The sequence below is a fragment of the Lissotriton vulgaris genome, chromosome 2_2 (genome assembly GCF_964263255.1).
Source record: "Lissotriton vulgaris chromosome 2_2, aLisVul1.2, whole genome shotgun sequence".
NCBI lineage: Eukaryota > Metazoa > Chordata > Amphibia > Caudata > Salamandridae > Lissotriton > Lissotriton vulgaris.
In genome coordinates, this window is record NC_141688.1 from 24803973 (window position 1) to 24817337 (window position 13365).

General features: G+C 48.0%; 1 protein-coding gene across 1 annotated transcript in view; it reads left to right on the plus strand.

Annotated features, from left to right (window-relative positions):
• TRIP4 (thyroid hormone receptor interactor 4) overlaps positions 1–13365 on the plus strand; it is a 560825-nt gene that overhangs the window by 193302 nt on the left and 354158 nt on the right. The window lies entirely within an intron of this gene.

The following is a 13365-nucleotide window of genomic DNA, read 5'->3' on the forward strand; positions in this document are numbered from 1 at the left end:
GGTTCAAGTTATTGCAGCCCCTGGGAACCCAGTTATACCCCTTGTGTCGCAAACAGGGAACAACCCCGTCCAACCAACAACTGTACTGATTCCAAAGGAGAAGGCTCCTGTTCAGGCGAATCAACATCCTGATAATATTGCCACCCCCACTATTCAAGCTAAAGAAGCTGCAGGGAAACCCAATCCAACTTCTGCACCTCTTCCTATAAACAAACCAGAAGGGCCTAAGCCAAAGCAGGCACGTTTCAGGTCCATTAATTTACCACCAGAGGTTTCCCCTTTTGTTGTTGTGTTGACAGCAGTTCCCCCATTGAAGGAGGGAGTAAAAGAAACGTTTACCGAGCTTAGAAATAAATGTGCTCAATGGCTCCATCTACATAAACCCCTACCTAACAACATGAACGGTGAAATTCTTACCGTGCGTAGAGGGGACTGGGTGGGCAGAAGCAAGAAAACAATAATAGGGGACGTAATCACGGTTAATTTTAGGGATGTAGGGGCAGCAAGCTATATATGTAATGCACCCAATAGTGGTCCTGCGACCCAAATTAATCCACTTCCTTTGTCTTATTTTTTATCAAAGCCCGCACGACCTAACCCTCCATGTTCTACCTTTCTAAGTAATAGAGGACCTGGGTATCTTCCACAGCAAGCTGCCAAATCTTGGCTGCCACCACCTTATCCGCCTCCTTTTTTCCCACATCATGTTAATTTACAGCAGCAGCTATCAAATGCCTCACCTTTTCCTATGCATCAAGTTAAAGCCCACTGGCAATACCCTTTTCATTTTCCGCCACCTTTACCTCAGTCTGCTTACCAATGGCAGCAATCCTTTCAGCCACCACAATTAGATAAACATCCGTGGCAACAAACGTGGCAGGACCTGCCCCACTCCCAAGACCCCATGTCCTCACAATTCGCCCACCCAAATAGATATGCCGTGCTAGATGAGGTAGACTGACTCAGCCCTCCAGAAGCGCTGGATCTAAACATTCCTACGCCCTTTCTTGATATGGTGAGTTCTCTTTCCCCTGTCACGCCCCTAGCCGTACTTCCCGAATCTACTTTACTGACAACACTAACACCTCCCCAGTACATAGGTAATCGGGGTAGCCCTGATACATGTATAAGTACTGCTAGCACTAGCCTAAGTCCAGTTACCATCTTTCGGGAAGATGGTCCTGCCATATTACCACCAGCAAATCAGTCGCAGTTATCTGTCGTTGGTGATCTTGGGAAACCAGCAGGAATTTCTCTTATTTCCTGGAACATCGCTGGTCTTACCGGCAAACTAGGTACACCCTTCTGGACCAGCTTTATGGGTGAGGGATTTGACCTAATTCTATTGCAGGAAACCTGGTGTCCAGACCCTATTAATATTGAAGGGTATGCATCCTTCTGTCTTAGAGCAACTAAATCCAGCTCGGGCAGGGCTAAGGGGGGCCTTTTATTGCTAGTGTCAACCAAGCTGTGTGACTGTACGGTCAAATACAGTACGACCGTGGGGACACACAGCCAAGTTATAAGGGTGGAGTGTAGGAAGAATATTGATTTAGTTATTGTTAATTTCTATAACAATATTTTTGATGCTACTAGGGGGGATATTTTACTGCCTCTAGAAAGGGAAATTACTAAGGCCCTTGATAGCTCGAAAAGAAAGGCTGAGGTGGTTTGGGCTGGTGATTTTAACTTGCAGCCCTGCCATCTGTCTAATGGGAACATCTGTGGCTTCGATGCAGCATTAAATAGCCATTGGGGAGAGCAGGGGGCGAGGGAGGATTCCCCCCACTTCCAACACTGCAGTTATGGTTCCACTTTAAATAATATGCTAGTCACGCTAGACATGAACCTGTTAAAATGCAATGTTAACAATCGGGCAATAATATGCCCTACATTTACAGGCAGAGATGCAGGTTCATTTATAGATCACATTTTGCTGTCTAGCAGTGGAGACTACACTGATTTGTATGTAAATGAAGAAAGTCTCAGTGACCATAATAGCCTACGTGTTACCCTCTTGGGGCATGGTACCTCATTAGTTCCAGGTAGTAAATGTACAACCGACATAGTGCCTATTAGACCAAAGGGCCTAAGGGTCAAATGGACTGGTTTAAATTCCAAAGTTAAGCAGAAGGAGGTTCTTACTCAATGCAAGAATCAAATTAGTTATTGTTTGGATGACGACTGTGATTCTGGCTGCTTAATAGATTATTTTGTATCTATGAATAGTATTATCGATGGTATTTTTACCAGGACCCCATCAGCCAATAGTGGTCCCAAGCAGGGGTGGTTTGATAAGACCTGTATAGTCGCCCTCCGCGACCTAAAGAATGCTTTAGGCACTAAACCACGTGTTAAGGCGGATATACAATACCTCAGGGCCAAATACAAAACAGCTATTAATAAAAGGAAAAGGGTATTACAGACTGAAGCGTGGGACAAGCTGAGGGAGGCTGCTGAGACCAAGAATAGTAAACTCTATTGGGAAACAATTAATAGCCCGTTTTTCAGTAAAGAAAACGTTCCAGAACTGACCTCATATGTGGCATGTAGCGACTGGGTTAATCATTTTTCCAAAATATTTAACCCAGAAGGGTCAACTTCTGAGTCATCATCACTAGATTTACACCCATGGTTACCCCTCCCGATGGCTGTAACACTAGAAGAATGCCAGGAAGCAATCTCTTTAAGTAAAGGAGGCAAGGCCCCTGGCCCTGATGGGGTCCCGCTGGATTTATACAAAGATGAAACAGCGTTATGGGCTCCCATTTTGATGAGGATTTTTAATTGTGCGGCTGAAAGTGAATTTCCTTCTACTTGGGGTCAATCGATTATCATTCCTTTACATAAGAAAGGTGACAAATCAGAGGCCTCTAACTATCGTCCAATTTCATTACTGGACGCCTCTGTAAAGGTGATGAGTAGGATTTTGCTGAAGAGGCTAGAAGACTGGGCAACTGATTTTAACATCTTAACCAGAGTCCAATATGGCTTTCGTAAAGGTCTGGGTACACTGGACCAATGCGTAAATCTGGACCTTTTAATCAGTAAATATACTGTGGCCAAAAGTGGCAACCTCTTTTTATGTTTTGCTGATTTGAGCAGCGCTTTTGATTTGGTTAACCATAACATTCTCTGGGAGGTTCTGCTTGATGCAGGGGCCCCAAGGGAAATAGTGTATTTTTTAGCTAGACTGTACGAAAAACTTTCATGTAAAGTCCGCTATGGCACCCTTGGTGAATGTACCCCGTTCTTTAGAGTGTCTCGGGGCATACGCCAGGGTTGTGTTTTAGCCCCGCTTTTATTTTCCCTTTTTATTAACGGTGTCGACCGATCCCTGACCGACATCCCAGCAGATGCCCCCCTGATTGGTGGTAAACCTGTTCCGCTGTTACTTTATGCAGATGATGCTGTTCTTTTATCTCGAACACAGATGGGCCTACAGCGCCTAATTGATAATTTTATGCAGTTCATTCAAGCTAGGCGGCTTCGTGTGAATAAAACTAAGACGTATGTAATGTCATGTGGTCAGGCAGCCAAGCAGGCAAAGCATACTTTCTTCCTAGATAAGGAAAAGTTGACCTCTGTTAAGTCCTTTTGTTATCTGGGAATAACATATAATAATAGTGGGTCCTGGAACGCGGAATTTGATGCTGTAAAAATAAAAATGCTACGGTCTACCAGTAGCATATTTCGTTTTGCCTCTAAACTTGGCTCACGAAGTATCTTAGATATGATGAACATATACAATGTATGTTGTGTTTCCTCTGCTCTGTATGGGGCAGGGGTGTGGGGTCACTGTGAGGGTATTTCCCTGCAGAGGGAGGAAAACAAGTTCTTAAGGAGGTTGTTATGTGTTCCCCCTTCTGCCTCCATCCAGTTGATCCATGAAGAAGTCGGGATCGAGTATATTTCTGACTTAGCAGCAGTTCGGCCACTCTTATTGTGGCGTTCTATTTGGGCTAAGCCAGAGACTCGATTCACTCAGGATATTATCCTTGATTGTATAGGTTTGGATCACTCCTCACGTGTATTATGGTTAAGATACATTCATCGTTGGTATCTCCTCCTTTTTAACATTGATGTGTTCCGTGAGCCTGAAAAGGTTGTTTCCATTTCAAAAAAAGAAATTAAGATAACGTTCCTTAATTTTCGTAAGGCTGAGCGAGATAAAGCCGTTGGCAATCTTGTCACTGTGAAATTTTATAGAGATTTAAATTTAGCCCCTGGACTCCAATCCTATCTTGTATATGTGACTCGCCCCTCTCACCAGTATGTTTTAACACGGGTCAGATTGGGCATTGTACACCACTTGGTTGCTTTTCCAAACACAAAAACTAGTTCAAACATACCCTGTCCGTGTGATAGCACCTCCCGGCAGAGTAGTTGCCATTTCTTACTTTTTTGTAAATTTTTTCAGTTTCTCAGGTTAAAATACCTTAAACCAATTTTTATCAAATATAACATTTGTACCACACAAACAGCATTGGTATTTTTATCTTCATTAGAGAACGAGGAGATTTGTTTCTTCTTGGCTACTTATATTTTAAAATGTACAGCTGCCAGGAAAAGTATCGTATTATAATATTGTTTACTTACCTGTCTGTACCCATGCTATACAGCTGCCAGGAACTGTTTATGATGATATTACCGCTAACACTCCTGTCTGTATATATATGCCCTCTTTTTTTTAAATTTTAGATTTTATATCAAATTTCTGTAATTAAGGTATTATTATATACGTAGAGGTCCACAGTATTGAATGATTACTTAACAATTTTAATGTTCAGTTCCCAGGAAAGGCCTAGTGAGTAACTCCTACTGATCCCCAGCTTGCCCATGTAAGAATGTTTCGTATTTTATAACAATATGTTGACCTATAGAGGCATGATTACTTATTTGCTGCACTTTCGCCTTTTTGCCTTTTTAGGAAAGATTATATGGTGATTTTAATATTTCAATTATGTATTTCTGCTTGTATGATTTGTATGTACAAATCGAATAAAAGCTTTTGAACTTGAACTTGAACTAGCCTGAGCTTCCCAAGGCGCAGGGGAGGGAGTTCAGTATGTTTTTAATTCTCATTTTCAAATCTGACGTAATTAGGCATGCTAATTCTCGTAACCACAGTTCCAAACGCAAATTCTCACATGACCGATTTCAACATGATTCTCAGCTGCACACTGAAAGCACAACCGAGGGTTCGTCACCGCGCTTGCTGGCACTAGCTCCCAATATAAAGATCTTGACCCCTAAGAGGGGTCAGGGCTGGCCCTACTATAGAGCTGCCCGGAATAGTGCCCGCCTATCGGATCTTGCCATGACATGTACTCTGTGAGCAGCATGGCCTCCGCCGAGCGTGCCTGGCGTCCCGCCACATCCAGGCAGGCAAGGCTAGCTCCTAAAACAATATGTTATGAGTGCTCCACTAGTGAAGCAGCTTTTGGACTCGTCTCTGCAGCTGATTCACTGTTCGTTGAGAAACATTCATTCTGGAGAAGCGTGGCTCAATGGTTAGAGCGGCAGACCATGATGCAGAGGTCTGGCCCGGGACCAGGGTTCAATTCCCACCTCGGCGGCCCCCGGACCTGATAATTCTCGCCTCAGTGCCTAGTCTAATCATGGGTCCCACTCTGTGACTCTGGGCAATAGCTTGCTTAATCTCCACAACGGCCCCAGCAGCGCTTGGATGCCTGGCTTCACCTTGGGGGTGCCCAGGAGTGGACATCTCACAGGAAAGCCAGGAAGGGTTCCACAGCTGTATGAATCCAAGGTGAAGCCAGGCATCCAAGCGCTGCTGGGACTTCTGGGTAGAAGGCGCTATATAAATACAAACACATTTACATTTACAATGCCAATAGCTCAAACTCTCACAACTGCGAGACCTATTGCATTGCAAATGCTTGTTTCCTATTTCCTTCTCACTCTTCTGAGCCTTTCTCTTTATCTGTCTAGCTTTCTTCTTTCTTGACACAGAAATCTCTTTTCTTTGGTCCTTCACTGTTAAGGGGGCATCTTTTCTGAGAACTTTTGGGAACGCTACAGGAGTTGGAACTTGTGCCGTAAGTTGCGTTTGGGAGGGCGATAGACCTCCACCACCCTAAGGCTCATCCTCGAGCGACTGGCAGGGGATGCAACATCTGGGAGGAGGGAGGTGGAGTGGGGGGTTGAGACTGGTGGGTTTTCAACAGTTCTTATTGTTTGTTTTGTTTTATTTTGTTATGTTTCGTTGCACAGCAGTCACAAACTTACAACAGAGTGCGCAATCACCCACTTCCCCCGCCTAGGGCATAACATAACCATCCATGCTCATGGGTCCGGTGATTGACCATAGGCACCCTGGGAATTGTTCGGAGATTGGCCCCTTCGCTGTACTCACCTCGAACGTGAACGGCCTGGGGGATACAATTGACAGAGGGTTGGTGTCCTCACATGTAAAACTGGTTCACCCAGACGTGGTCCTCCTACAGGAGACCCACCTTAGGGGCACAAAATGCGGGTTTCTGTTGAGGGGAGCCTACACAGTTCCAGCGTATGCGGGGTACGCCTCTGGTTCTCAAGGTGTGGCCATTCTTTTTAAAATGTCCCCCCCCCCCTACAAGCTGACACGTACATGGACGGACCCCCAAGGGAAGATACGTGGAAGTGACAGGCACATGGGGGAGACGGAAGGTCACTATTGTATCAGTTTATGGCCCTCAAGTTCTAGGCAAGGACTCTCCATGGGGTGACAGATATTTTACTGGAAACACTGGGTACTTTACATATTCTTGGGGGCGATTTTAACGATGTAATGTCCGTTCCTAGGGACCGTTCCGGGGACCACGCTGACAGCCCCCCCCCACCATCCCTCCCCCACCTCCTCCCCCCGACTACACACTTGGCTCAGCTGACAGACACCCTAGTTTGGTGGACGTGTGGAGATTCTTGCATTAAGACACACAACAGTATTCGTATTATTCTGGGGTGCACAGGGTTCACTCAAAACTGGACTACGTCTTTTTTCCCAGAGGTGCCTTTGGGAACATCTAAGAGGCAGAATATCTGGCCCCTGGAATCTCTGACCACTCACCCCTGCTTGTTAAGGGGGGAGGGAGGCCCCGGGTGGGACAAGGGAATTGGAGGCTATTGGCCTGGGATCTCCAAAACAAAGAGTTGTTACAGGGACTCCGAGCGGGCACGAATGTTTATGTTGCCAAAAATCTGGGTACGGTGCAGTTGGGCGTTATATTGTGGGAGGCCTATAAGACGGTGCTCGATAGGGCCCAAAATCGTATAGCTTGGGAAAAGCGGAAGGCACAAGAGGAGCTAGCCACATTGGAAACTCAAATTCTGGCGCTAGAACAGCGCTACCTCACAGGCAAAGACCCACAGGTTCTCTGAAAACTGACAGACACGCAACAGCACTACAGCGCTCTGGCTACAGAAGAGGCGTAAACCCAGGCACAGGCGACCCTTCATAGGTTATATGATGTAGGGCAGGGGTACTCATAGTACGGCCCGCGGGCCGCTGGCGGCCCGGCAAGCCTTCTCTGGCGGCCCGCGGACCTTTCAGACACCTACCCGAGTTTTATTATTTTTTTTAAAAAGGCTGTCTGCAACCAGAGGTGACTCAGAGACTCTGCTGCCTGTGTGGGCCGGGCGATTGCCGCCGTAGTCAGAGTGGGGCTGCAGGGGCGCTGTGAGGTGAAAATAGCCTCATTAACATGTTAATGGTGACCATTAACATGTTAATGAGGCTATTTTCACCTCACAGCGCCCCTGCAGCCCCACTCTGACTACGGCGGCAATCGCCCGGCCCACACAGGCAGCAGAGTCTCTGAGTCACCTCTGGTTGCAGACAGCCTTTTTTTTTTAAATAAAAAAAATGAAGGAGACAGAGGGAGGGAGGGAGGGAAAGCGAGGGAGGGAATAGTGCTACATGGGCCTAATTTGTGCCGGAGCTTTCCGTGAGCACCGGCACTTATTTTTCAGGGCCGGTACTACAGCTTTATTCATGCTGTCAGGCTATCCTCAGATAGAATGTAACAGATAGTCCTAACGAACCAACCAACCATATCCCACGTTTATCAAAACACTTCCAGGAAAACATATTTTGCGCAATGCGTTTTAGAGGGCTTGCACATTCATGCACAAAACAAAGAATACAATACCCCCTTGGTTCAGGCACTACAACATCACACGAAACGTCACTTAAGGAGTTACGGCCTCCTTTTAATTACAGATCACGCCCGAGTCACGTGCCTGTGATTAGCGCAATATCCGGCTCCTGCATAGCGCACAGACTCCCGGCAGAACAAAGGTAGGAAGTGCGCTTCGGTGCTCATTGTGGCTTGTAGCAATTAGAAGATCTGCTGCATGACTTCCAATATGCATGCCCTGGAAAGGCATTTCCCCTGAGCACGGGTTGACAGTTTTATACGCAGGATCCCCTTTGAGCAATGCTAGCAGGAAACTTGGTGTGTGTGTGTGTGTCAATCTACACTACTACAGACTACCTTCCATCTGGAAACAGACAGAAGTGGGCCCGTATTTTGGTCCATGGTTTGTGGCCCTACAGGTCACACTCACTCTCACTTAGTTTTGGAAATTCCTGCAGGCCCTGCACCGATCGCTTGCCTCTCAGCAGCCTTTCCCTCCCTGGCGGATTACGTGACTCAGGCAGCCTCGCCAGATAGAGCTGTAATATTCACCTGCCTTCCATGTGGGGGCCAAGGGGACACACAATTGCACTGTGGAAGGCAATTTCAGCACCTGGAGAGCAGCACAGCTCCTCTCAGACCCTCGGAGAGTCACGCAGATTGACCCCTCCCTTCTCGGGCCAGTCCCTTTGAAAATGATACGAAGTTTCGGGTCCAGGACGACGGATTTACAGCAGTGCTGCAGTGCTCAAAGAGAGTGTCTTCTTGGCTGTCTACTCCCAAACACCGTTAAACCACCAGCATAAGGGACACACTGGAACTGACACTTGTAAGTATGTATAGCAGCAGTACCTCAATTGCTGTTAATTTCTTTTGGCATTTGGCCTCGTGCAAAATGTACATGTAAGCAGAGCAGTTTTGATGTACTGATGCTTTGCGTTCCATGGCAGTATGTTATAGTAGCAGTGGGCTGCATCAATATCTGGTGTATTGTAATTTGGGATTACCGTTTCCACATTTCGGGCGGGAGCCAGCCAAAATAAAGCACTTTTTGGCTTTAAAAATCAGGAGTCTCCCTTCTTAATCGGGAGACGGAGACAGGGGGAGGGAGAGCTAGAGAGAGGGAAAGAGAGGGAGAGGGAAAGTGAGGGAGGGAAAGGGAGCGAGGGAGGGATGGTGAGGGAGGGAGGGAAAGGGAGGCAGACGGAGACAGAGGGAGGCAGGGAGACAGAGAGAGGGAGGGAGAGAGAGGGAGGGAGACAGAGAGAGGGAGGGAAAGAGAGGGAGAGGGAAAGTGAGGGAGGGAGAGCGAGGGAGAGCGAGAGGGAGGGGAAGGGATGGGGAGGGAGGGAGGGAGAGTGAGGGAGAGCGAGGGATGGAAAGCGAGGGAGGGAGGGAAAGGGAGGCAGACGGAGGGAGGGAGACAGAGGGAGGGAGGGAGACAGAGGGAGGGAGAGAGACAGTGGGAGGGAGGGAGACAGAGAGGGGGAGGGAGACAGAGAGAGGGAGACAGAGGGAGTGAGGGAGACAGAGGGAGTGAGGGAGACAGAGAGAGGAAGGGAGACAGAGAGGGAGGGAGAAAGTGAGAGAGTCAGAGTGAGTGAGATAGAGGGAGAGATGGAGAGAGATGGAAAGAGAGAGAGTCAGAGGGAGACAGAGTCAGAGGGAGACAGAGAGAGGGAGAGAGAAAGGGGGAGGGAGAGGGAGAGGGGGGAGAGTGAGAGGGAGAGAGAGGGAGGGAGACAGAGAGAGTGAGTAAGACTGAGTGAGAGAGTCAGAGTGAGTGAGACAGAGGGAGAGATGGAGAGAGAGAGAGATGGAGAGAGAGAGAGAGTCAGAGGGAGACAGAGAGTCAGAGAGAGGGAGAGGGCGAGGGAGAGGGAGGGAGAGAGGGTCAGAGAGGGAGAGAGAGGGTGAGAGAGGGAGAGAGAGGGGGAGAGAGGGAGAGGGAGAGAGATGTGTGTCTATGCCGGGCTTGGTGGCTCAGTGGACGAAGGAGCCCGCTGCAGGGACCTGTGATCAACATTATGGTCACAGTTTTTTTGTTGCTCTAGCCCCGCCCCTTTCCCACTGACCCCGCCCCCACCGGTGCGGCCCTCGGACACAAACCACACTGTAAATTTGGCCCCCGAGAGAAAGTTTGTGAGTACCCATGATGTAGGGGATAAGTCTGGCAAGCTATTGGCTTGGCTTAGTCGCAAGGAAGTGGAAGCCCTGTGAGTGGAGAAAGTAGTAGATCACCAGGGAAGGATGTTGACGGGAGATGCACAAATAGTACGGACATTTGCCTCCTATTTTCAGAATTTCTATAAGGCTCCGGAGCTGGGAACCCCATCAGAGATTTTAACATACCTGGAAACTATCCAGACCTTGAGCCTGGATGAGGATGAGAGGGAAGGGCTGGAATTGGACATAACGGCTGACGAACTTAAAGAAGCAATAGCTAAATTGCATCCTGGGAAGTCCCCAGGCCTGAACGGACTCCCTGCGGAATTTCATGAGAAAGGAGCAGACCTTTTGGCTGTGCACCTCTTGGCTCTGTTCTGAGACGCGGCTCAGGACGGGGTCTTACCTCTAGATCTCCGAATGGCCACGATTATCCCCATCTACAAACCGGGGAACCCCCCAGAAGATTGCGCTTTCTATCACCCAATCTCCCTCCTTAACATAGAGGTCAAACTCCTGGCGACTATGCTGGCTCTGCGTCTCCCTCAGGTCATTACGGCCCTGGTGCATCGAGAACAGACGGGTTTCCGGCCGGGCGACTAGATAAAACTTGTGAAGGACCCACAATTGGCTCATGGAGGTGCAGGATCGGGAAGAACCCCATATGGGCCTATCGTTAGACGCTGAAAAAGCGATTCACTCTGTGCATTGGCCTTTTCTAGAGGCTGCTCTAGTTAAGTTTGGCATTGGCCGCAAGTTTTGACAATGGATTGGCCTCCTGTATGCAGACCCTCGCGCTTGGTTTAAGGTGAATGGACTACTGTCCGGCGACTTTCCCCATCAGACAGGGAACCTGGCAGGAGTGTCTGCTGTCCCCCCTACTTTTCACCTCCACAATAGAAATAGTGGCATGCGAGATTCGAAAGAACGTGGAGAAACAAGTGTTCCAAATCTTAACGGCTGATGTGAGGGAAGAAAAGATTTCACTTTATGCAGACGACATCTTGCTATATGTTACCTGACCGGATGACCTCGCCCTGTTAGAGCTCATGAGCAGATACAGGTCCTTTTCGGGGTATGCCATTAACGGGCATTAATCGGTCATATATAGTCCAAGAGTCCGGGCGGTTTGGCCCTCTCTTCCTGAGGCTCTTCAGGTAGCGTGGACGTGGTTTACGTATTTGGGGATTTATCTCACTACGGACAGAAAACTCTCATATCAAAATAATATTCAGTGGGTCTTAACTAACTTTGCAACTTACGCGCTGTGGTGGAAAGCAATCCCTCTCACGATTCTTGGTCGGGCGGCGATATTCAAAATGATCACCCTCCCCCGTTTCCTATATGCCCTCCAAAATGAGTATTTCCCCCTCTCCAGGCAGACGTTTTGGGTGATAGATGCGGATTTGCGCTCCCTGCTGTGGCTCAGGAAGCAACCGAGTATTGCCCTAAGCATTCTACAGAGGAACCATTTTAATGGAGGGATATCCTTGCCAGATATTGAGGCCTACTATTGGGTGGAACATTTGACACCGTTGAACAAATGGATCCACACTTTGGCAGATCACCCCACCTATAGGCTAGAGAGAGACACCATGGCACAGCGTACATGCTTATATTTCCCTTATGGGGGGGCGAGGTAGGGCTCGCCTACTCCCGGCCACACAGGTAATACTAGAAGTCTGGGGAGAGCGACTAAGGTAATGGATTGGGCACGCAAACCAACAAAGCAGACACCGATCTGGAACTGCACCTGGTTGAAGGAGCTCCACAAACTTAGGGGCTTTGGGGGATGGGATGCCATTGGCATCTCCACTATAGGCGACGTAGTGGCCAAGGGAGAACTCAAAAATTTCAGGACACTAGCGACAGAGTTTGGTTTACACTCTACCCAAATTTTTGAATATGTGTAGCTGAGACATGCATGGACAGCTGAAAGCTCCCTATCCTCTGCCGGACTTTGCAAAGCTGGATGGGCGCCTATTGCAGGAACAGGTATCCCACAAGGCAGTCTCCCTAACATACAAGACCCTGAATAATAGCATGCCAGACAGACTGGGGAAAGTGAGTGAAACATGGGAACAAAACCTGGGTGCGTTAGAAACAGTTGAGTGGGAGGCGGTCCTGATGCACCACAGAGAAGTAGCCATTAAATCTCGCCTTCGACTCCTCCAATATAAGATACTGCACAGAGTATACTACGATAGGGCTCGACTCCATTGTATGGGTCGAGACAGCGAACCGCATTGCCTGAGATGCAGACTGTCACAGGGTAATTTTTATCATACTATATGGGACTGCCCCATCATCCACGCATACTGGGTACAAGTGTTAGGAGAATTGAGCAAAGTATTGGGCGAAACATTACCCTAAGATCCCAAATGTATGAAATGAAATGAAATGAAAAAAGAACTTGGTTAAGCGCACTGCGGCCAAGCGGCTTCCTGGCGCTGAGGGTTTTGACCAGATTCACAGAGGGGACTGGGAGAGACTAACATGTATACTATTGGGCATACCAGGAGATATTGATTTGGGCCGCATGTAGCTTATCTTTGCACTGCTGGCACTGGTGGTCGCGAAACGAGACGTTGACCGCACCTGGAGGCCGACGTTACCTCCCCAGCTAAGAGAGTGGAAGAGGGGGATGAACATGTATATGGCGGCAGAAAGAGTCACATACAAAGCAAGAGGGTGCCCGCAGAAGTTCCGTAAGGTGTGGGGGAAATGGAAAAATACTATGGGATGGATGGAGGGCTGGGAGCTGACTAGCCAGCCACCGCTTTGGGCCCTCGCCGTATTTCTGCTGAAGGGGCCACTGAGCCTGTTTCTCAGACCCTCAGGGACAACGAGTGATATGGAGAAGGCCTTGATAGTGTCAATAATTGTTTGGGACCTGCAGATTTCCCCGGCCCGAAGGAGGGAGGAGGTGACATGTCTTATGATGTGGATCATATATAACCGTCTTTGCACGGTTTTACCCAAATGTGACATGCTTATTGTTTTGTATTGGTTTAAAATGCAAATAAAAATATATTTTTTAAAAGAATCATTTTTCTAG